The sequence below is a fragment of the Cetorhinus maximus genome, chromosome 5 (assembly GCF_964194155.1).
Source record: "Cetorhinus maximus chromosome 5, sCetMax3.hap1.1, whole genome shotgun sequence".
NCBI lineage: Eukaryota > Metazoa > Chordata > Chondrichthyes > Lamniformes > Cetorhinidae > Cetorhinus > Cetorhinus maximus.
Genome location: NC_135883.1, coordinates 60,181,383 through 60,206,062, shown reverse-complemented (window position 1 = coordinate 60,206,062; position 24,680 = coordinate 60,181,383). Strand labels below are relative to the sequence as shown.

Genomic DNA, 24,680 nt, shown 5'->3' with positions numbered 1-24,680 from the left:
AAATCCAGGTAAAAGGTATCACCAGAGCAACTGTTCATTATAAACACCAAACAGCACAACTACATGTTATTAGAAGGCGGAGGATCAAGCATTCTAGGTCGCAATTGGTTGAGGGAAGTTGACCTTGATTGGCCAGTGAGATTTCAAAAGGAAGCTGGAAGAGCTCTTGTCTTGATAAAGGAACAAGGCAAAGTACTTCAGAAAGAGCCTGGAGAGTCCAAGGACGGCAGCAGGATGAAAAAGGAGTGTATAGTCAATCATCAACCTGAAGAAATGAAGGCACCCTTAAACAACAACATGGTAGAACAGCAGAAGAAACTCAACGAGACTGCTGAATTACAGAATTCAAGACAAAGCGAGTGAGCTTCGCAAAGAAAAGGAAAGCCTGTTGAGAGACCTTCACAAACTACAAGGATCCCTCAGGTCAAAGTTTGTGCCTCTGAAAAAGTATGAAGAGAAACAGGAAGAGTTTAACAACAAAAAACTACTGCGGATGCTGGAAATCCAAAACAAAAACAGAATTACCTGGAAAAACTCAGCAGGTCTGGCAGCATCGATGGAGAAAAGTGTCAACGTTTCGAGTCCACATGACCCTTCAACAGAACTGAGTATAGTTAGGAGAGGGGTGAAATATAAGCTGGTTTAAGGTGGGGGGCGGGGGGAGAGAAGTTGAGGGTGGGGTGGTTGTAGGGACAAGCAAGCAGTGATAGGAGCAGATAATCAAAAGATGTCACAGACAAAAGGATCAAAGAGGTGTTGAAGGTGGTGATATTATCTAAGAAAAGTGCTAATTAAGAATGGATGGCAGGACACTCAAGGTACAGCTCTAGTGGGGGTGGGGTGGAAAGACTGACAGGGCATTACAGGTATAGATTTAAAAATAATGGAAATAGGTGGGAAAAGAAAAATCTATATAAATTATTGAAAAAAACAAAAGGGAGGGGGAAGAAACGGGGTGGGGATGGGGGGAGGGAGTTTAAGATCTAAAGTTGTTGAATTCAATATTCAGCCCGGAAGGCTGTAAAGTGCCTAGTCGGAAGATGAGGTGCTGTTCCTCCAGTTTGCGTTGAGCTTCACTGGAACAATGCAGCAAGCCAAGGACAGACATGTGGGCAAGAGAGCAGGGTGGAGTGTTAAAATGGCAAGTGACAGGGAGGTTTGGGTCTTTCTTGCGGACAGACCGCAGGTGTTCTGCAAAGCGGTCGCCCAGTTTGCGTTTGGTCTCTCCAATGTAGAGGAGACCGCATTGGGAGCAACGAATGCAGTAGACTAAGTTAGGGGAAATGCAAGTGAAATGCTGCTTCACTTGAAAGGAGTGTTTGGGCCCTTGGACGGTGAGTTTAACACCTGTCTGAACAAATTGAAGAACCAGTTGGCAGAGAAGGCGCAACAATGTTCAAGTTTCCAGGAGGAAGCCAACAGATTTAAGGAGGACACAGAAGAGCTGAAGAATCAGCTGAATGAAGCTAAAGAAATTTTAAAAGCAAAAGTCATAGAACTTTCCAAGTTGCGAGTAGGTAATAAAATCATAGGTAGCTCAACTACTGAACTAAGACAAGTTGAGATTGCATCTGAGAGAATGGAAGACACTGAACTGCTTGTGCCTAATGAGGTACTTGATGTTAATGCAGTCCCAGAGAATGTGTTTCCTTCAAACAATCTGAAGTTGTGGAGCTGTGACGTTCCACACGGACCAGGAAACCACCTGAAAGACTGAACTTGTAATTTCATGAACTGTGTAAATATTGTAATGTCATGAGATAAATATCCTTGTAAACACAAAGTGTGCAGAAAAGTTAAGGGGGAGGAAAGTAGTAATTATAGTTTTGGAAAATGTAGGACTGTAACTTTAAGAATAATCCTGTGTTGCAAGATCTTATGGCGCAGAATTTTCCCCCCGTTGGGGGGGAGGTTCAGGAGCATGCGGGCGCACCTCCAATCGGCGCCCCCAATCAGCCATTTTACTTGGGTGGGCCAATTAAGGCTCGCACAGCGTGACATCCGCCAGGAAGCGCTATACGCTCCCTGTGCAGATGGGGGGGGGGGGGGGGCGGGGGGCTGGATTCCCTAAGCCAAGAGTGCGCTCTTTCACGCATGCGCATGAATGAGTGCACTCATCTCCCTGAGGCTAAGTGCTGCCTGAGGGAGATCGGCGCCAAATTCAAAAATGTTAAATATAGAAAAATAAAATTTCCCTGACATGTCCCCTCATGTGACACTGTCACATGAGTTGGGACATGTTCATCACTTTTAATTAAACTTTTATTAAATTTTTAAAAACCTACATGAAACCTCATCCCACCCATGGATGAGGTTTCATGCTTTTTCTGAAGCCCGCCAGGGCTCCCAGCCTGTCCACCAACCTTAAGGTTGCATGGGCAGGTCCTTTAACGAGTTCGATTACTTTTTAAATGGCCTCAATTGGTCACTGACAGGTCGGTGGGTGCACAGCTGATTCGGCTGCGCTCCCGCCGACCTGAAAATTGAAATGTCGTAGGGTGACGTCGGGAGTTCTGCCCGACGTCATCCCGCATCATTTTATGCGTCAGTGAGCGGGCCCCGCCCCACGCTTGCCGACCTCAATATCCTGCCCATGATCTGTGTAAACCAATGTGTTAACAGCACAGGGAACCTCTACAGGAGAGTTCTTCTTTAGTTATGGAGTTTGATGCACGTGTGTAGTTGCTGCTGCTAGCTTGTAAATAAAGCCAAATGTTTCCACTGAGAAAAGTTGTCTGAAGATCAACTCTTATTTCAGTGAAATAATTGGTATAAATGGGTCTGAAGAGCACCCATATATGTCTCATGAGAGAAGTGATTAAATGATATGGTGAAAAGACAGGTAATCTGAAATCAATAAAAAGATATGGGCTTGATAACCAAGTGGTCTTTTCTGTATAGTCCTGGTTTTCCTGAGTGTAACTGCTAATGTAATACATATATTTGTACCTCTGTCTGGATTTACAAAAGGGATTTTCCCTTGATCTCAAATGTCTAAGTATAAAAATTCCAGAACCATTCCTTTAAATCACATTGTTGTTGGTATATTATTTTAGGATACACAAACAACTACCTCTACTCTGAGAATACCTCAACAATAGGAACTTGCATTTATATAGGATAGTAAAACATTTCAAACTGCTCTACAGCAGCCACATAATGTATTATTAGAAGAGGTAACCAAAAACTTAGTCAAAGAGATAGGTTTTAAGAAACGACTAAAGAGATGCAAGGCCTAAGCAGCTGGCAGCTTAAGGCATGGCTGTCAATGATCTCAAGATAGACTAACTGATCAGAAAACATAAATAGGCTTAGAGATAAATCTGTAGCGTGTTGCAAATGGTGGAGTGAACACCATCCCCCCATACCCACAGGATGGGGAGGCTGCCAGTGGCAACCCAGGAGAAATGTATTCTGTATTCAAAGAGGGGATAGCATGAAGGGAAGACAGGCCCCACAACCCCAGTGATGAACTCAGAGGGGTTTCCCAATGACTGATCTAATTTTTTATGTTTCTTGAAACATCTTCGGCCTACAGGCTGCAGGGTCCTGCCTTCCTCAGCAGTCGCCACCGTTCCTGGTGATTTACATTATGAGATTTGGGTTGTGTCTGGCTCACCAAGTCTCAACAAGAACTCCTACACCTATATCTTCCTCCTTTCTCTGATTGACCGTAACCAAATGGCAGCTGTTTCGATGAAGAGTTTTTATGTAAAAAAATATTAATTGAATAGACAAACTCTACATTTTGCCTCCGCACCAAGCCATAAATACAGCCTGTCACCTGGTGCTCCTCAAAGACAGCACACCATTTAACAGATTGTACTCTCTATAAGAAGAATACAAATGTAATTTAATATTCATGAACAAGTTAGTAAATAAAAAAAAAGTCTAAATAAAACAGGTTCCAAAGTCAAATGCTCAACTGGCATGAGGTCAAAAAAACAATGATATCAAATCAAGGATTAAGACTTCATAGTCAGGCAAAAAAACTTTTAAGACCAGAGATCAAAGAAGATTTTTTTTTATAAAACTCAGCAAAGCATTGAATTGAGAGGACTTAATCAGCATCTCATATTTTAAACTATTGGTATTGAAAGCCTTAAATATACATGAGATATTGTAGTGTTAACAAGCTATTTGAATACAGAGGCTGTTGACTCATAGCCAGGGTTCACAGACAAGATTCTGTATATTGAGGAGGTCGATGTGGTTGCCAAGCCTTCACAGGTAGAATTTGTGACTAAACTGCAAAGTTTTTGATGCCTCAGCTGAAACCTGGATTAAATTGAAGAACACCAAAAAACGTGCTGAACGTGCTGTGGCTCCAAGTATGACATTTTCAGAACAAAAGGATTGTTGAAAATGCCCCTTCACTGTGTGTATTAGGTCGCAAATCAGTGATTTTCCAGTTAAAATCCAGAGCCTGTACAACTAATACCATTTAGAAACTCATGGTGCTTTTTAAAGGTATTCTCATGGGCGCTAAAAGAAGAGGATTTCAAAAACAGAAAAATATATGAGATTGTAAACATTAGTTGATTTGTCACTTAATATCTGTGACTATTCAGGGAATTAACATGAGAATGCAGAATTCAGATTTTCATTATTCAAAAGATCCTTAAATACATACTTTTAATTAGACTTGTTTACCATCTTCATGCCAAGTGAAAAGTGTAATCATGAATATAAATGTGTATTTACCAACAACATATTTAATGAATTTTTCTGCATCTCTTATTTGATCACATACACAATTATTATTTAGCACCAGTTCTCATTATGTTAATGGATTCTGAAATATGCTTTCATTTAATTATCAATGTATGTAATATGCCTTCTCAACATGATTTGTATTTAATTTGTTTCATCAATACATATTCGAGGATTACACTTCCTGCATAAAATTATAATTTGAATCAGATGTGATGATGATACCAAATGTCATTTGTAATTTTTTTTGTGTTATTTAAAAATGTCTGTTGATTTTTTTCTTCACATTTACATTTTAAATTTTAAAAAATCAAGCTGGCTTTGATTGATCCCTGTCTTACTAGATGAACTTTATAAACACAGCTATCAGCTGTTTATATTGCATTGCTGCACTGTTATCTCATCTGATTGACTTTCACATGTCAGCAAGATATTTTCAAGAAGCCAGCTCTTTCACACCCACTGTTAGTGTAGATCTAGAGGACAGAGATTCTGTATTAATATGGCTCAGGTAAAAGTATTAAGGTCTCAGGGGACAGTCCAAGATTATTAACATGCCTCAGGTGGGAGTATTAAGAAGGTTCAAATGTGGGTATTAACATGCCTTAGGTAAGAATTTCACTGGCTGTTTACCACTGTTATGAACACAAGTCACCCAGGTCACCAGGGAATATAATCACACGCTAGTTTGTTCAAAGCCTTCTTCAACTGATGGTTCCTTCAAGAAATTACTTGTTCTATTGACAATATAGCCTAATTATTATTTAACATTGTAATGTTAAATAATAGCGGTGTCCTTCTACCAGGAGAAGTCACTTGTACTGGCACTTTCTATCAGTCCAGACAAAAAAAGAAGCAAGTTTCGGGTGAAATTATGAATAGGAAACCTTCTTCACCCCAGCAGTGGACAGGTTGACCAGTTACAGCAAAAGCACTGGAAGATGAACCATTTAACTCCTTCGAAAAGAGGTTGGATCATTATCTGATTGGGAACTGGAGGGTACAGATTGGGACAGGGCAGATTGAAAAGATAATTACACGCCAGAATATAACATTTCTCTACAGCTGAGACAGCCGCAGAGAGAGGGTGGGGTACTGTATGTAAAAAAAAAGCAGCTCTGCTTTCATTTGTGGAGATAACTGGACAGAGGGCTTCCTCTGATTACTGTGGAAGGGAATCACACTGCATGTATGTACAGAGTAGAACTTTCTTCCAAGATTGGGCCCTTGATGAAGATAGACTCTCAACAGGATGATGAAAAGATTGAGCTGGAAATTCCAAACTATTTTCAGGGCAAATTAGGGATAGCACAAATTCTTAAAAGAGAAAACAGAGGGCTGGATTTTTACTCTGGAGGCAAAAAACAGAAGTCAGGGCTGTTTCCAGGTTCTGAACCCACACCCGGGGTGTGGAAACAGTCACTCTCATGCCCCTGAAAATACATGGAGTCAGGATCTGTGTCCAATTAAAGATGGTAGCCCGGCTCTCAAAGCTGGATGATCAATCAGATGCCTTCCAGCTTGAGAGGAGCGGCAGGCTATAATGGAAGGTTAAGAAAGAGAGAGGGTGCTTCAAAATGGAGATGGCCACTCTCCAACTTTTTTTAAATGTTGAAATAATGAAGAGTTTCAGCAGCCAGGCCAGCACTGTGGAGGCAATCCCTCCATGCAGCAGCCTGAGGCTGCTTTCACACTCAAACAGGCAGGGAGGGCCTGCAGTCCAGCCGAGAGCGTTGGACCTCAACCCTGCCGCTGGGTGCCCATCTTCAGAAGTTGTGATATGATGTATATGTTTCTTTAAGGGGACATGTCTTGAACTGCTGTCAATCACTACCACCTTAACAGGATGTGATGTATTAGTCCCATAACTTGTATTCAGTCTACAAGCAGCAGTAGTCGAGGTCAAATATACTATCTACAGTCACCCAGTTAACTCTGTATATGATCTTGTCTTCAAACAAATAACCCATGTGATTGTTTCACCAATCCTTGTTGTGGGATTGGTACATTTATGTTGAATAGAAGAACGTAACCACAGGCACCTAAGCTGCCCCTTACCAGTGCGAGAAACTGGAGGTCAGTTCCACTCATCCACCTTTGATTGGACTTGATTTATGCCCTTAATGAGCTAATTTGTTACCTGTTACATGCAGGCACGTAGTTCTGCTGGCCCTGATCTCACCTACAGGAAAATGGCCTGGAGGCGGAATGAGAGGGGAACTAGCAGGCCAGCCAGCAGGTCCTGCCCACCTCTGATCCCAGCCCTCGCAGGTGCCGAAAATCCAAAAGCAGAGAACTGAAAACTCAAGGTTGAAGTTTGTTAATGCATCATGTTAATGTAAAGGATAAAAGCAAAAGCATTTTCTGAGATAAAAGTGTTCAATTGCATGGTGATTTAAAGGGATGTGATAGGAGTATACTAAGCTAAATCACGTGCTGGTCAAATGCAAAGCTGCCTCAGGCTACCGTGCATCCATTTAACACGATAGTGAATACTCGGTGAAACGCCATTAAAATCATGATGAACAGCAGATTTGTAAGTTAGATAGATGGAACTGGCTTTCACATTAGATGGGTACTCATATCATATTTACTGAGCTCTCATAAATATGAACGGACATACAGGACGTGAAAGGTTACGAAACTTGAGCTTATCCAAAGCTCTGTATCCTAACATAACAAGTCCCGTTCAGCCGTTTGAACATACAAATTAGGAGCAGGAGTCTGTTCCGTTCAGCCCCTCGAGCCTGCTCCACCATTTGATAAGATCATGGCTGATCTAGTTGTGACCTCAACTCCACTCTTCTGTCTACACCCTATACCCGTTGACTCCCTTGTCAATCAAGAATCTCTCTTGCTCAGCCTTAAAAATATTCAATGACCCTGCCTCCACTGCTCTCTGGGAAAGAGAATTCCACAAACGAACAACCCCCAGGGGGGAAAAAAATTATCCTCATCTCTGATTTAAATGGGAAACCCCTCATTTTTAAACTGTCCTCCCTAGTTTTAGCCTCTCCCACAAGGGGAAACATCCCCTCAGCATCCATCCTGTCAAGCCTCCTCAGGATCTTATATGTTTCCGTAAGATCACCTCTCCATCTTCTAAACTCCAATGTATACAGGCCACACCTGTCAAACCTTTACTTCTAAGACAATCCCTTCATTGCAAGAATCAGTTGGGAGAACCTTCTCTGAACTGCTTCAAATGTAACTGCATCCTTTTTTAAGTAAGGAGACCAAAACTATACAAAGTGCTCCAGGTGTGGTCTCACCAACTGCAGCAAAACTTCCCTTCTTTTGTATTCCATTCTCCTTGCAAAAAACAACAACATTCCATTTGCCTTCCTAATAACTTGCTGTACCTGCATACTAACTTTATGTGATTCATGTACCAGGACACCAGATCCTTCTGTACCACAGAATTCTGCAATCTCTCTTCATTTAAGTAATATACTGCTTTTTATATTCTTCCTGCCAAAGTAGACAGTTTCACATTTTTCCATTATACCCCTTTTCCAAATTTTCACTCACCCTCTTAACCTATCCAAATCCCTTTGCAGACTCTTGTGTCCACCTCACAATTTACTTTCCTACCAATCTTTGGGGTCATCAACAAATTTAGCAATTATACATTCAGTCCCTTCATCCAAGTTATTAATATAGACTGTAAATAGTGGAGGCCCCAGCCCTGTGGCCTTCCACTAGTTACTTCTTGCCAACCCAAAAAGGATCCAATTATGACTCCTCTCTGCTTCCTGTTAGCTAATCAATCCTCTATCAACAATAATATGTTACCCCCTACACTATGAGCTCTTATTTTGTTTAGTAACCTTTTATGTGACAAATTACCAGATGCATTTTGAAAATCTAAGTACGCCACATCTACAGGTTCCCCTTTTATCCACATTACTTGTTACTTCCTCAAGAAACTCAAATAAATTAATCAAACATGATTTCCCTTTCATAAAACCATGTTGACTCTGCCTGATTACATTTATAAAATCTAGATTTTCTAAATGCCCTGCTATAACCTCCTTAAAAATAGATTTTAGCATTTGCCCTATGACAGATGTTAAGCTAACTGGCCTGTAGTTTCCCTGCTTTCTGTCTCCCTCCTTTCTTGAATAGAGGAGTTCCTGTTGCTATTTTCCAATCTGACGACCTTTTCCAGAATCTCAGGAATTTTGGAACATTACAACCAATACGCTTACCATCTCAACAGCGATTTCCTTTAAGATCCTAGGATGTCGGCCATCAAGTCCTGGGGACTTGTCGGTGTTTAGTTCTAATAGTTTTCACGCTACCTTTCCCTGGTGATTGTAATCGTTTTAAGTTCCTCCCTCCCTTTCACCTCTTGATTTATAAGTATTTCTGGGATATTTTTTGTGTCTTCTATGGCGAAGGCAGACACAAAATATCTGTTCAACGTTTCTGCCATTTTCTTATTTCCCATTATTAACTCCCTGGACTCACTCTCTAGAGGGCCCAGGCTCACTTAAGTTTCTCTTTCCTTTTTAAATAGTTGCAGACTCTTACTATCTTTTTCTATTTCTAGCTAGCTCTCCATGATATTCTAATTTCTCTCTCATTTTTTTAGTCACTCTTTGCTGGTTTTTAAATTCTGTCCAATATGACCTACCACTAATCTTTGCTGAATGTTATGCTTTTTCTTTCAATTTGATACTATCTTTAACTTCCGTAGTTAGCCACAGATGGTGCGTCCTTCTCCTAGAGACTTTCTTTCTCACTGGAATGTATCATTACCTTGCTATGAAATACCTCCTTAAATGTCTGCCACTGCATCTCTACTGTCCTATCCTTTAGCCTAATTTTCCAGTTCACTTTAGCCAGTTTTGTCTTCATATCCTTGTAATTGCATTTATTTTGGCTTAAAACACAAGTCTTAGGCCATCTCTTTTTTCCCTCAAACTGAATGCGGAATTCAATCATGATTATGATCGCTGCTACTTAAAGGCTCTTTTACTAGGAAGTCATGAATTAACCCTGCCTTATTGCACATTGCCAAGTCTAGAATAGCCTACCCCCTGATTGGCTCTAGAATGTGTTGCTCTAAGAAATTGTCCCAAAAACACTCTATGAACTCATCTTCCAGGCTAATTTTGCAGATATGATTAATCCAATCTATACGTAAATTAAAATCACCCATGATTATTGCAGGACCTTTCTTACAAGTCCCCATTATTTCTTCCTCTATATCCTGTTCTAAAGTGTCATTAATGTTATGGGCCCCATCAACTACTCTCTCAACTGACTTATTGGCTTTGCTATTTCCTATCTCTACCTAAACTGATACTACATCTTGATCTTTAAAACTAAGGTAATCTCTCCCGATTGTCCCTTATTGAGAATTGAATGTAAAAAGCTCTTACAAAGAATGTCAAGAATGTTGCTCTAGCTGGAGACCAGTAATACTGAGAATGTTATCACCAAGTGCAGGTTTCAGGTTGAAAATATATGAATGATGAAGCATCTGAGCTATTGGAAAAAAACTTGAAGAGGTACAATCCAGTTTTGTCACAAGCCAAGCAATCGATTAGAGAGGAAACACTTCCACATTTATAAATGGTCCTTGCTCAATTTAGGGACAAAATCTGCAAAATGTGGTTATTCGCATTTCCAAGTGTCCAATGGGTCAGCGTATGCAGAGGGAGTATTGTCATCCATAATTAACAGAGCTACCCCTCCACCTTTTCCTAGCTTCCTGTTCTTCCTAAATGTCATGTACCTTTGAATATTCAGATCTCGGTCTTTGTCATCCTGCAGCCATGTCTCTCATACATATTTATTTCTATTTGCGCTGTCAATTCATCTGTTTTGTTACAAACGCTCTGTGCATCTGCCCTCACACCTTCCTCTCCCTCCCAGAAACATGATAGGGTCCCCCTTGTCCTCACTTATTACCCCACCAGCCTCCACATTCAAAAGGATCATCCTTCGCCATTTCCGCAAACTCCAGCATGATGCCACCACCAAACACATCTTCCCTTCACTCCCCCCGGCGGCATTGCGCAGGGATCGATCCCTCCGGGACACCCTGGTCCACTCCTCCATCACCCCCTACACCTCAACCCCCTCCCACGGCACCTTCCCATGCAACCGCAGAAGGTGCAACACCTGCCCCTTTACTTCCCCTCTCCTCACTGTCCAAGGGCCCAAACATTCCTTTCAAGTGAAGCAGCATTTCACTTGCACTTCCCTCAATTTAGTCTACTGCATTCATTGCTCCCAATGCAGTTTCCTCTACATTGGAGAGACCAAACGCAGACTGGGTGACCACTTTGCAGAACACCTTCAGTTTGTCCGCAAGCATGACCCAGACTTCCCTGTCGCTTGCCATTTCAACACTCCACCCTGCTCTCATGCCCACATGTCCGTCCTTGGCCTGCTACATTGTTCCAGTGAAGCTCAACGCAAACTGGAGGAACAGCACCTCATCTTCCGACTAGGCACTTTACAGCCTTCCGGACTGAATATTGAGTTCAACAATTTTAGATCATGAACTCTCTCCTCCATCCCCACCTCCTTTCCAATCCCCCCCCTTTTTTTCCCAATAATTTATATAGATTTTTCTTTTCCCACCTATTTCCATTATTTTTAAATGTATTTCCATCCATTGTTTTATCTCTACCTTTTAGCCTTTTTCGATTCTTTCACCCCACCCCACCCCCACTAGGGCTATCTGTACCTTGCTTGTCCTGCTTTCTACCCTTAATTAGCACATTCCTTTAGATAATATCACCACCTTCAACACCTCTCTGTCCTTTTGTCTGTGACATCTTTTGGTTATCTCCACCTATCACTGGCCCTCTATCCAGCTCTACTTGTCCCACCCCGCCTTAAACCAGCTTATATTTCACGTCTCTTCTATTTTTACTTAGTTCTGTTGAAGGGTCATTCAGACTCAAAACGTTAACTGTGTTCCTCTCCGCAGATGCTGCCAGACCTGCTGAGTTTTGAGGTATTTTTGTTTTTGTACTGTTTCTTAACTTGTCTCATTACCACCCACTTTGGCCGTGCACCACCAGCATTTAATCTCTCCTGCCTTCCACTCTACCACAGACTTTTTTTTTTCTTTGTCCATCCTCCCCACTCTCTCACTCACTTTAAAGCTATTGCATTCCTAACTTTTCTCAATTCTGATGAAAGATCACCGATGTGAATCATTGGCCTGGATTTTCTGTTCTGACCACCAGCGGGCATCGCTGTAGGCAGGACGGGAAAGTTTGGAGAGCTGTTGAGTTTTAACGGCTCTCCAAATTTTCCCATCCCACCTGTGACGATGCCTGCCAGTGTCAGGGCCAGAAAAGCCCACCCATGAACTCTGTTTCTCTCTCTCCACAGATGTTGCCTAGCCTGCTGAATATTTCCAGCATTTTCTGTTTTTAGTTCAGATTTCCAGCATCCGCAGTATTTTGCTTTTAGTTCAAGGGCAATTTGACCGACACCACATGAGCCTTAAATACTGTTAGATTCGTATGGATTTGCAATGAAAGAAAGAATTGGTCCAAGGTGTATTGTGATAAGAGATAGACTTGTTGGCTTCAATACTGACAAGGTAGGTCACAAATTGAGAATTGAATGTAAAAAGCTCTTACAAAGAATGTCAAGAATGTTGCTCTAGCTGGAGACCAGTAATACTGAGAATGTTATCACCAAGTGCAGGTTTCAGGTTGAAAATATAAGGGAATACTGAATGATGAAGCATCTGAGCTATTGGAAAAAAACCTGAAGAGGTACAGTCCAGTTTTGTCACAAGCCAAGCAATCGATTAGAGAGGAAACACTTCCACATTTATAAATGGTCCTTGCTCAATTTAGGGACAAAATCTGCAAAATGTGGTTATTCACATTTCCAAGTGTCCAATGGGTCAGCGTATGCAGAGGGAGAAATTCTCCCAGCGTGATGCTCTTTTTTTTAAACTGTGAAAAAGATCTTGGAGACTTGATTTGCATTTAATGTAACTTGCACTTGGAATGCCTCAATCAGTAGTGCTGCTTTAGTCGATTTTGGGTGAAATGTGCACCTAGCAGAAAATCTAGCCCCGAAATGGATACACACTCTAGACCTGTTTGTTTGATTTCTGGAAATGGTGGCTGACATAATTCCGGTGCATAAAAATCCATGAGCATTTGGGGGTTGCATGCGCCATTGATAGCATCACAACCTGAAGAGCAGACTTCAAGATTGCATTCTGTTTAGCATGATCAAGAGGTAACTCATCTGTTTCTGATTAAGAACCTTGCCCATTTTAAGAACATATAGGAAAAGCTCAAACAAGTTGGGAATGTAGGTTATTGGTTGGTGAGGATTATGTTTCTCTTTTAAATGAGCAGCAGTTTAATCTAGGACTGGGGAGATGTGAGTACTGTATTAAATTTATAGCTAAACTAGTTAAGCTACTTAATATAATGACAAACACTTGTTGAGTGATATATCAAAATTATTTGAAACCATGATTAGTTTAACAAAATGCAATAGAGATGACAGAGCAGGTGATGTTTTGCAGCTGTAGCATGTGGGAACTGATGGACACCAATGTGCTCTACAATAATCAAGGTTCTTGCTGCTTGTGTGAACAAGAGCAGAGTCTACAGGGAGGATGAGCAAACTGATCAGAGCACCATAGTACAGTGGGCCATTCAAGTTGGGGGAGTGAAAAAGAATGTGGCACTAGTAGGGGACAGTACAGCTAGGGGGAAAGATACTACTCTAGGTCCAAAGGAGACCCCCCCCCCCCCCCCCCCCCTCCATCCCAACACCAGTCTACTCAGTAAAAGCTGCTGGGCTACCCTCTTGGTGCAGGCCTCCCCCTGTAATGGGTAATAGCAGCTACGGCAGGATGAGGCACTTAAGGGGCCACACACTGCATTTTACAAGTTCCCTGCCTTCAACCATACCGGTGGGAGACCGAAAATTCAGCCCAAGGGTAATGGTGAGCAATCAGGAAATAGAGTTGAGGCCATGATGAGATCATCCATGATCTTACTGAATGACAGAGCAGGCTCAATGGGCTGAATGCCCTACTCCTGCTTCTATTTCTTATGTTCTTATGAGAATGCTGTGGGAATTCTATTGCACTACAGTATTGCAAAATGGAGTAAATATTGGCAATACCATCCTGTTTAGTCATATATCAACCTAACATGGGCATATATCACCATTTTTCCATAAATGATTGTTACAATATCCTGGATAACACCATTGCAGGAGCATCATCAGTGCAACAACTGAGGGTCAAGGCCCACCTCCACGTTCCCAGGCTAACCAGAGAAAGGCAACAGCACACACCCACATTCAGAAAGCAAATAAAATCAATTATCAAACAGTTAAATGTATTTGAAAGGTACTAACTGTGTGAAATATTGGGTCACAGTCCATTACTGTCTCTTGCACAGAAGATGCAGACGTGAAGGTTCTGTTTCTGTAATCGCCAGTCCATAGTTTTATTTTAATGGGCAGAAGACTGTTTAGCCTGTGGTCTTTCTGGTTACAGTGACTGAAGTCAGGAGATCAGGCTCAATGCAAAAATGGTGGGCAATATATTTCTGCTCCAGCACCCAGGTGCCCTTGAGCCACTCCTGCATATTGGAAAATCAAATGGATTGGGGCGCACAACTGCTAAAACAACATGCCCAAACTTGCTCCATTCATTTAAATGGGAAGACATTTTTTGTGCGAATTCCTTTATAGGTAAACACTTCAAACTGACAATTCTCTGATGCTCACTAGTCTTCCCAGGCGCTAGTGCACCTGGCAGCAGACCCAACAAAAGTCCCCTGTTGCTGCTGCTTTCCACCGCACTGATAATGTTCACCATTCTCTGAACAATGACAGATATGGATTAAAAGAAATAATCACTGACTGGCACCAGCTGCTTTATTGGCTGCACATTGCAGTAGCGTTCGCTGGTCTATGCTCCCAGTCACATTTCTCTGCATGCAGGGTTCAGCCTTGCCATGACAAAGATGCAATAACTGGAAGCTTGGATCTTTCTTACAGAGAATGATGGATATTTCAAAAGGGAATAAATCTAAGCCGGTGTTAACACAACTCAAAGCAATTAGTTTCAGAGTGGCTCTGGCAGAAGCCTAAACTTCTACCCAACACTTCCTCTTGGGGTTATGGTGAAATCCAAGATAAAGGAAATGATAGAAAATAGCTCAAGGAGAATTTTCATCCACACCATGCCCAAGATAAAGCATTCAATGGTGACACATCAGTTTATTGTGCCTTAGGATGCTTTACTACATTAAAGGTGCTACCCGTATACAAATAAATACAAGTTGTTGTCTTTAAGAACCATTTCTCTCAAGTTCTAACCCATAATGCCATAGATACGATGTTACTGCTTTGTCTTAATTTTATGGTGTATAAGTGCATGGGGAAAAACTTCAGTAGCAACTTGAGCCAATCAACCAAAAATAAAATTCAAGATTACTCCAATTATTTGTCGTGAGTGACGTCTGTCTTGGGAACATCTGCCTTTTCCTGTTGGGAAGGAGGGGGAAAAGAGCGACCAGTATTGCCAGCCTAAATGTACTTTTTCTACAGCTGTACTTCTGTACAGAGTAATTGGCTGTCCTCAGCTCAAGGACCTTAGGCTCTTCAACTACGTGCTTGGTGACCTGGATTCTTTTGCGTACTTCCCAAGAGCATCAGCATTCTCTAATTGTAGTTATAAACAATTCAAGAGAGTGGCTTGTTTGGCAAGCAATATCCTGTGGGAATTTTGAGTGTCAGTTAACAGTATTCACACTGCCACTAAATAAGCGGGTAGATCATTATCTATTCCTTTGACAATTGCTGTCTTTTTTTGTAACAGAATGTAGGATCTGTGGATGTCCACAAGTTTTATTTTTTAAAAGGTCAGCTGTATCTTCCATACTTTCTCAAATCAATTGGAAAAGCTAAACATTGCAGAAAAAATTAGTAGACAGCTATATGGAAGTTATTTAGCTTTTGGGCATTTAGCTAGGAAATGTGATTAAACACGTTGCAGAGTTTCTAAGAAGAAGAAAGGCTTACATTTACATAGCACCTCTCAGGCCCATCAAACATTTCAACGTGCTATACAACCAATGAAGTACTTTTGAAATGTAGCTGCTGTTATCATGCAGGAAATGCAGCAGTCAATTTGCACACAGAAAAATTAGCAATCTGATAATGACCAGATCATCTGTTTTTGCCGGCTGAGCGATTCCATTGATTGGCCAGGATACTGGGCTTAACTCCCCAACTCATCTTCAAAATAGTGCCCTGGGACATTTTACATCTACCTGAGTGAGCAAACATGGTGTCAGTTTAACATTTCATCAGAAAGACACCTCCAGCAGTGCAGCACTCCCTCAGCACTGCACTAGTGTGCCAGCCTTGATTTTTGTGCTCAATGGGACCTGAACCCACAACCTTCTAAGAGGCACAAGTGCTACTAACTGAGCTATGGCTAGAACTAGGGTCTGCAGATCCAAGTACATCCATGAGAGGATTTCAGCGAGATGAAGGTCATTAATTTTCTATCTATCTGGGGTGCAATCAATGATCCACGTTTCTGCTCTGTATTTTCCTTTATCTGTTGAGTGACTAGAGCACAATTTCCTACATTACAACATTAACTACACTTCAAAAATACTTCATTGGCTTTAAACCACTTTGAGATGCCTGTTGGCCATGAAAGACGCTATATAAATGCAAATAAACAACATGGCAAATTGAAGACATAAGGAAATAATGGGAAGAGGGAGGCATGGTGGTAATGTCATGGTACAAATAATCCAGAGGGCCAGGCTAATGCTTTGGGGTAAAAGCAAAAAACTGCAGATGCTGGAAATCCAAAACAAAAATAAAAATACCTGGAAAAACTCAGCAGGTCTGACAGCATCTGTGGAGAGGAACACAATTAACGTTTCGAGTCTGTATGACTCTTTAACAGCTTTGGGGACCTATCAAATCTATGGCAGCTGGTGAAATTTAAACCCAATTAATGAATCTGGAATATAAATCTAATCTCAGTGATGGCAACCATTGAGCTATCATCGGCTGTTGTAAAAATCCATTTGGTTCACTAATGCCCTTTAGTGAAGTAAATCTGCCATCCTTACCTGGCCTGGCCTACATGTGACCCCAGACCACACAGCTATGTGGTTGACTCTTAACTGTGCTCTGAAATGGCAGAACGAGCCATTCAGATCAAGGGCAATTAGGGCTGGATAACAAATGCTGGCCTTGTCAGCAACACCCACATCCCATGAAAGAATAAAGAAAAAAAATGCAATTAAATGACAGATGATCTGTGAAAGATAAACAGGAAAGGCCACAGCACTGATCATAATAGTTTGTTTCCCTTTTTCACATCCATATATAAATAATTACTGTTAGACATGAAATAGATTAATGCAAAAGTGCACTTAACAACTTTAAATGAGTATATCAAACCTAAAACCAAAGCAATGGAATGGATATCACAACAGAACTATTAGAGTAATCTAATAACACAACTCTGATAGAGAGCAATTGAATGGTGTTTCAAGTAATTATGGAATTGGGTCCTTTTCTAGCCTATGATTTTTCTCTCTCCCTCTTTTTTATATAATGGGTCTCTTTATTCCAATTGGAATATCTGAACTTCACCAGTAATTCATTAGGAAACAGAAAAAGAACACTTTGACAAAAATAAAAATAAAAATACCTGGAAAAACTCAGCAGGTCTGGCAGCATCTGCGGAGAGGACCACAGGTAACGTTTCGAGTCCATATGACTCTTCAACAGAACAGTTCTGTTGAAGAGTCATACGGACTCGAAACGTTAACTGTGTTACTCTCCGCGGATGCTGCCAGACCTGCTGAGTTTTTCCAGGTAGTTTTATTTTTATTTTTGTTTTGGATTTCCAGCATCCGCAGTTTTTTGCTTTTAAGAACACTTTGACCTTTGGCTCTGCTGTGACACAAGGTTCAGGCAACTTTTGTGTGCTTTTTTTAAACATTGTTTTGCTTTTTATAACTCACTTTAATTACATTGGGATAAAAACTTTAGATCTTGAACTCCCTCCTCCATCCCCACCCCCTTTCCGTTTCTTCCCCCTCCCTTTTGTTTTTTGCAATAATTTATATAGATTTTTCTTTTCCCACCTATTTCCATTATTTTTAAATTTATACCTTTTATGCCCTGTTAGTCTTATTTCACCCCACCCCCACTAGAGCTGTACCTTGTGTGTCCTGCCATCCATTCTTAATTAGCACATTCTCTTAGATAATATCACCACCTTCAACACCTCTTTGTTCTTTTGTCTGTGACATCTTTTGATTATCTGCTCCTATCACTGCTTGCTTGTCCCTACAACCACCCCACCCCCCCAACTTCTCTCCACCCACCCACCCCCCCCACCCCCCGCCCCCCCCACCTTAAACCAGCTTATATTTCACCCCTCTCCTAATTTTACTCAGTTCTGTTGAAGGGTCATGAGGACTCGAAACATCAACTTTATTCTTCTCCACCGATGCTGCCAGACCTGCTGAGTTTTTCCAGGTAATCCTGTTTTTGTTTTTAATTACATTGGTCTTTTCTCACCTAAACACAGTATGTTACACATTCAATCCATGATTTTCACTGAGCTTGATAGCTGTCAATGGTTTTGCAACTTAGCACTACAATCTGAATGGTGTGTTTGGCATTGTATGTTTAGTCCAGGTGAGGCGAATGCATGGTCTTTCCTTTCCTCCAGCAATGCCAATAATAATATTTTCTTCTCAACTATATAGCAACATGAGGGAGTAGACTGAGATGGCTGAGAAATGGGCAGAGTGTTAGATCCCCAGCTGAGGTTACTCCTGGACAAGCCTGATTCCAGAGTGGAACCCAGCTTGATAGATCCTAACTTTTATTTATTTGTTTAGATACATGGAGAGGGGTGACTTAACAGAGTCACATGAGTCAGCTGATGAACTTTTAACAAAAGAATAAAACATTTATTCAACATGAAAAGATGAAATATAATACAGTATTCCTTCATCCACAACTATACCTTTATAGGTATGTACAGATTTATAAGGATAACACAAGTTACAAAAGCTATCTTATACTTTAATGTCCACAGTAAGTACACAGTCCATGTACCAATAGGCACCCTGTGGTCAGACACACCACACTCTGAAACCAAGTGACCAGGCGCCACCTCAGCCAGATGCTATGGATCTCTCATCAACTCCCCCCAGATGCTTGTCACACTGTGAGCCAACCACTTTCACTGAACTCTGTCTTTTACATGAGGGTTTCCAATCCCCACTCTCCAATAACTCGCTTTGGAATCTTCTCTCAAACCGATGCTTTCTTTCAGACGCCTTCCACAAGGGTTCATCTCTAGGATTTCAAACTCTCCTTCTGATGTTCCTCTTCCCTGGGTCACCACATGCATTCAAGCTGTCTTCCACAAACTCTTTCTCACCGACTCAGCACTAACAGTACACCACTCCTTCACATGCCCACAGCAAAGAGTTACAGGCCTTCAGCTATCTCTTTGGACTTTCATGCCTCTTGCAAGCTGTTCATACTTTAAATCTGCTACCTGAAGCCTGAAGCTTTAAACTTGAAGCCTTTCTCTGCCCCTCATTCTTAACTTCACTTGACGGGACCTTTTCCCAGGTCCCTGTCTTTCCTTTAACAAGAAGGTCTTCTTGGACCTTCTTGTTCCACTCCCCTGGATTCTTGGGGTCTTTTCTTTAGCTTGGGACTTGCTAAATGTCCCTTTTTCTCCAGTCTCTCCTGGCAGCTACTTTCAACCAACTTTACTCAAACAGCTTCCAAAACAAATTGCTGTCTTTCTTCTTGTGTGTGTGTCTGCAGGAGGGACCTGTCTCTCTGGCCTCCTGTTGTTAGGCAACAGCCTAATTCTTCTACCCTTGTTTGTTTTACCTTCTCTTTAGAAGTCATAAAACTCTCCATTAGGAATGCAAGCACCTTTTCAAAGTGAAACTAAAACTCCATTTGACCTTTCTTAACACACAGATGCAGAAATACAAATCAAACCTAAACGCCAAAGCTAAAACTCATTCCTAACACACAAAAAAATACAAATATAACTTACTTAGACTATTTCTATTCCCTAACAGAGAAGAGGAGGGTTGGGACGGAATCATCTTACCTAACTATCAGTGAACAACTCTTTTTCATGCAAAGCACTGAGAGAAAAATTTACAGGGAAGAACAGTATTGGTTGAGAGAAGAACACAGCTTTGACATTATGTTGCAATGGCCATTTTGCGACATATCTAACATTTTTTGGCAATCTGAATCAAGCAAAAGCCAGCAAGTGTATCCTGAATTTACGAGGCATAATCACATGATATGATGTGATCAGCTTCTTGCAGTCACTTCATCTAATATAGCCTGATTGGATTTTGGAGGTTGAACTCTATTTTTTCACCCTGCCAAATACATTCCACAGATTCTCCTTCTGATGAATGCAGAAGGGACTACAGTCATATTGTATTATACTGTGTGGTCCTGACCTCACATCCAGGGTGGATGGAATCAGGCAAGCCTCCTGATCCATGAGTTCCTTCCAATGACCCATGTGCAAAGGTGTGCATCTCAATTTTGGAGGTGAATGTTGGGCCTGCTTCATGATACTCAGTATACAGGCTAACACATAGAGAATGGTAGCAAGGAGGAAGAACTAGAAAACTGCTCTTGCCTGTGGACTCATACAGCAGCTTGAGTTGCTCACAGCCAGCAGACCAAGGGACCAGAATAAAACCAATTTTTATAAACTGAATCTAAAAGATTTCTCCCTGAAGAGGGGCAGAAGAACACCTTGTTACTGTGTAGGCCTTGAATTGGCAGCACTCTTCTTGCCTTCTTTAATAGCTGAAGAAATTCTTCACAGAGACACGTTGGGGTAGGCAGGAATCTTCTTGTAGTTGACATCCCATGAAAATATTGTCAGGTGAATGGTGACATGGGCTAAATGAAAGATTGCCATGGTGAGTATATTCAAGGGGATTCAATAATTCGGGGAACAGATGTCATTCTTTGAAGACAGGACCCGAAAATCCAACATGATATGTTGCCTACCTCGTGCCAGGGTGAGGAGCATCTCGAAGCGGCTTGAAAGGATACTGAAGAGGGACGGGGTGGATTCAGTCATTCAGATCCATTTGGGACTAATAACATAGGGAAGAGCAGGCTAGAGGTCCTTCTGGAGAGTGCCAGGGACTAGGAGCTAAATTCAAGTACAAGATCCCAAGAATTATAATCTCTGGATTATTACCTGAGCCACGTGAGGATAAGCAGGTTCAGGTGGTGAACAGGTGGCTGAAGGAATGGTGTGGGAAAGAGGGATTCTGTTTCGTGGGGCACTGGCACCAGTAATGGGATAGGGAAGGACTGTACTGTTGGGATAAGTTCCACCTAAATAGAGCTGGGACCAAGATTCTGGCAGAAAGGATAAAAATGCAGCCACAAGGACTTTAAACTAGTAAATGGCAGGCATGGGGAGGGCTGGGGTGGAATAGGTAGTCTTAATAATAGTTTGGAAATAAACAAAAGGGACAAGACTAGAGGAACAGTCAGAAATTGTACTTTAGGCATTACAGATAAAGGAAAAACAAAAAACTATAAAATGATAAAACAGGATAGAGTGCATGGCCCAAGTAAGCAAGCTTTATGCATAACCATGGAATATAAGGAACAAAAGTGAATGAATTGCAGATGCAAATTCAATGTAAATGGTATGATATGGTAGCCATGACAGAGACATTGCTAGGAGATGCTCAGGACTGGGGACTAGGTTATAAGGCCTAGAGAAAAGATAGGGAAAATGGTAGAGTGAGAGGAGTAGCCTTAGTGATTAAGGATGAAATCACTTAAATGATAAAAGAGGATATAACAAGATGTGAGCAAGCAGTGGAGACTTTATGAGTAGAATTAAGAACTAGAAAAGAATTTAAGGCTTCATGGGAGTTATGTATAGGCTACTTATAGCAGTTGTGAAGTGCTAAATTGTAGAAATGCAGAGATTAGACAAGCATGTAGCAAAGGCTGTGTGTCATTAGTGGGGAATTTTAGCTTTCATATAGATTAGGATAAGCAGACTAGCATATGTCAGAAAGGCAGTGAAAGTCTTGGGTGTGTTTGGGATAGTCTTCTGCAATAATTTGTCCTTGAACCAACAACGTGGCATCACAGATTAGATTTAGTAATGAGAAATTAGCCAAATTTAGTTAACAGCCTAAGAGCATATGAACATTTGTATATTAGCAATCTTAGTATGACTGAATTCAATGTAGTGTTTGAAAGGGAGAAATGCAAAACAGCTACTAAGATTTTAGATTTAGCTAAAGCCATGGGATTAGACAGAGATTATCCAGGGTAAACTGCACAAATCTGTTAATGGGTAAAATGACAGAAGATCACTGGGAGAAGTTCAGAAGAGAATTTAACGTGCAACAGAAGCAACTTATCCCCCAGGAGGCAAGTGATCAACTGACTAAAAGCAACTTAGAAGGAAAATCAAAATCAACACAAAAAAGTTTTACAATTATATCAGGAAAAATAGGATTGTCAAGAGCAATGTTGGTCCATTGCAAAGTGATAACCAATATTTCCAATTAAAATAATGAAATGGTGGACATGTTGAGTCATGATTTTGTGTCAGTACTTACAGAAGAGGAAGAGGTCAGTATGCTAGACATCCCAAGAAAATTAATATTTAATCAGGAACAGGGACTCATGGAAATTAGCATAAAGAAAAAAGAGTAATGAAGGAAATAACGACACTAAAGAGTCACAAAGTCCCAGGACCAGATGGTTTCCATGCCAGGGTTTTAAATGAAGTAGGTGAGAACATTACTGAAATGAGGAGAAATTTCTTCACCCAGAGAGTGGTGAGCCTGTGGAATTCGCTTCCACAGAAAGTAGTTAAGGGCAAAACATTATATGTTTTCAAGAAGAAGTTAGATATAGCTCTTAGGGTGAAAGGGATCAAAGGATATGGGGAGAAAGTGGGAGCAGGCTATTGAGTTGGATGCTCAGCATGACCATAATGAACGGTGGAGCAGGCTCGAAGGGCTGAATGGCCTACTCCTGCTCCTATTTTCTATGTTTCTATGTTTCTATTACAAATACCCTAACTATAACCTTCCAAAGTTTTCCCAGTTCAGGAACATTCCTTTCGGATGGAAAATTGTACATGTCACTCCGCTGTTGATAATGGTGAGAGAGGGAATCTAGTCAATTATAGACCGGTTAGCCTAACAGCTGTTGTTGGGACATTACTAGAATGTATAGTTAAAAATAACACTTCAAAAATTTTCAGCTAGTCAGAAATAGCCAGTATGCATTTGTCAGGAGTAGGTCATGCCTGACAAACTTAACTGAACTGTTTGATGAGGTGACTACAGTAACAGATGGTACCTGGACTCCATGAGTGAAATTATGAGGACAGATTACACAAACTAGGGTTATGTTCCCTGAAATTTAGGAGGTTGAGGGATCATTTGATCAAAGTTTTCAAGATATTAAGGAACAGACAAAGCAGATAGAAACTATTCCTGCTAGTTGGGGAGTTCAAGGCTAGAGGCATTATCTAAAAATTAGAGCCAGGCCTTTCAGGAGTGAAATTAGTAAACACTTCAACTCTCTTCCACAAATGGCAATTGATGGTAGATCAGTTGTCAATTTTAAATATGAGATTGCTAGATTTTTGTTAATCAAACGTAAGGGATACTGGGCAAAGACGTTATATCAAGTTACGTCATAGTCCAGCCATGATCTCATTGAATGGTGGAATGGACTGAAGGGGCTAAACGGCCTACTCCTTTATGCTTATGAGTGTTGGCAAGACACAACCGTGTTGAGAAGCAAGTTTTATTCAGTGGTGTTTGGCTGAAGGAATTTACTGTATATATTTGTGGAAATGTCAAATTTTTGAGACCAAATTTTCAGATATAAAACTAAAGGGTTGACTATTACAGGGGTAATGTTTATTTTCAATTAAAACCCACCACCCAGTATGCCTAACATGCCTCTCAAAAGAATCCACAAGATAATGGGGAAGTGATGCCCACATCAGCTATTTATTGTCTCGCTTGGTTTCTCTCTCTCTGTCCCCCATCCCTAACACCAGGCCACACACCATAGCAGTGGAAGCAGCGGCAACAGCTGTGCCTGCGGTTTCAGTGCTGCTCGGGGGCCAGGAAAAGGGACAACATTGGAAAATGTCACATTGACAGCCCCCAGCCCTCCTTGGTGCAGGGGAAGCACTGTGTCGGCACACGCATGGCTCGATTAGCAAGGCTGGAGGCTGCCCTCACCTGTCCAGGAAGGCTGATAGTGATGGTTGAGGACACAAGGCCTGGGCATTCATTTACTTAACGTGCATTCTGGTAGTTGGCTCCTGCATCCTGTTTCAATGTGTGCTGTGTATTACTCTTCTCTGGTCTGACAGGTTCTCCCCCCAAAAATCAAAATTGATCCGGATTATTCCTCGAAACTGAAGACAATACTGTAAGTGTAACTTTTTAAATGAATAATGAGTTGAGGTTTTTAGTGTGATTGTAGAGATAATACTTCAGTTCTTAAAATTTTTGGGCTTCGATTCCTGAAAACTCAGGTCGACTTTTATATTAGACATATGAATGACGACAGTTTTTTAGGCCAATAATCATGGGATTGACTTTTACATGTGACATTACTTTTATATTTTCCTTTTACATACAAAACCTTGCATGTTTAAATCCTATGTCCAGAGAAAGTAAAGCTCCAGGCCCAAGAACCGTCACCACTCTCATTGATGCAGGAGACACTCACGTAGCCCCATGAGGCCAGGGGAGGTGCACTCTGGGCAGTCCCGGCATAGAAGCTATAGGTTTGACCTCCTACTGATTGTTAAATGTGCACTAACTGCGTAAAACATCAACAGTTTGCACCTATAAAGCAATCTGATACTTCACTTC

General features: G+C 41.2%; 1 protein-coding gene across 1 annotated transcript in view; it reads right to left on the bottom strand.

The window, feature by feature from the left end:
• Nucleotides 1–24,680, bottom strand: part of LOC144680673 (CUB and sushi domain-containing protein 1-like) — a 2,611,816-nt gene that overhangs the window by 2,226,441 nt on the left and 360,695 nt on the right. The gene's annotated exons all lie outside the window — the stretch shown is intronic.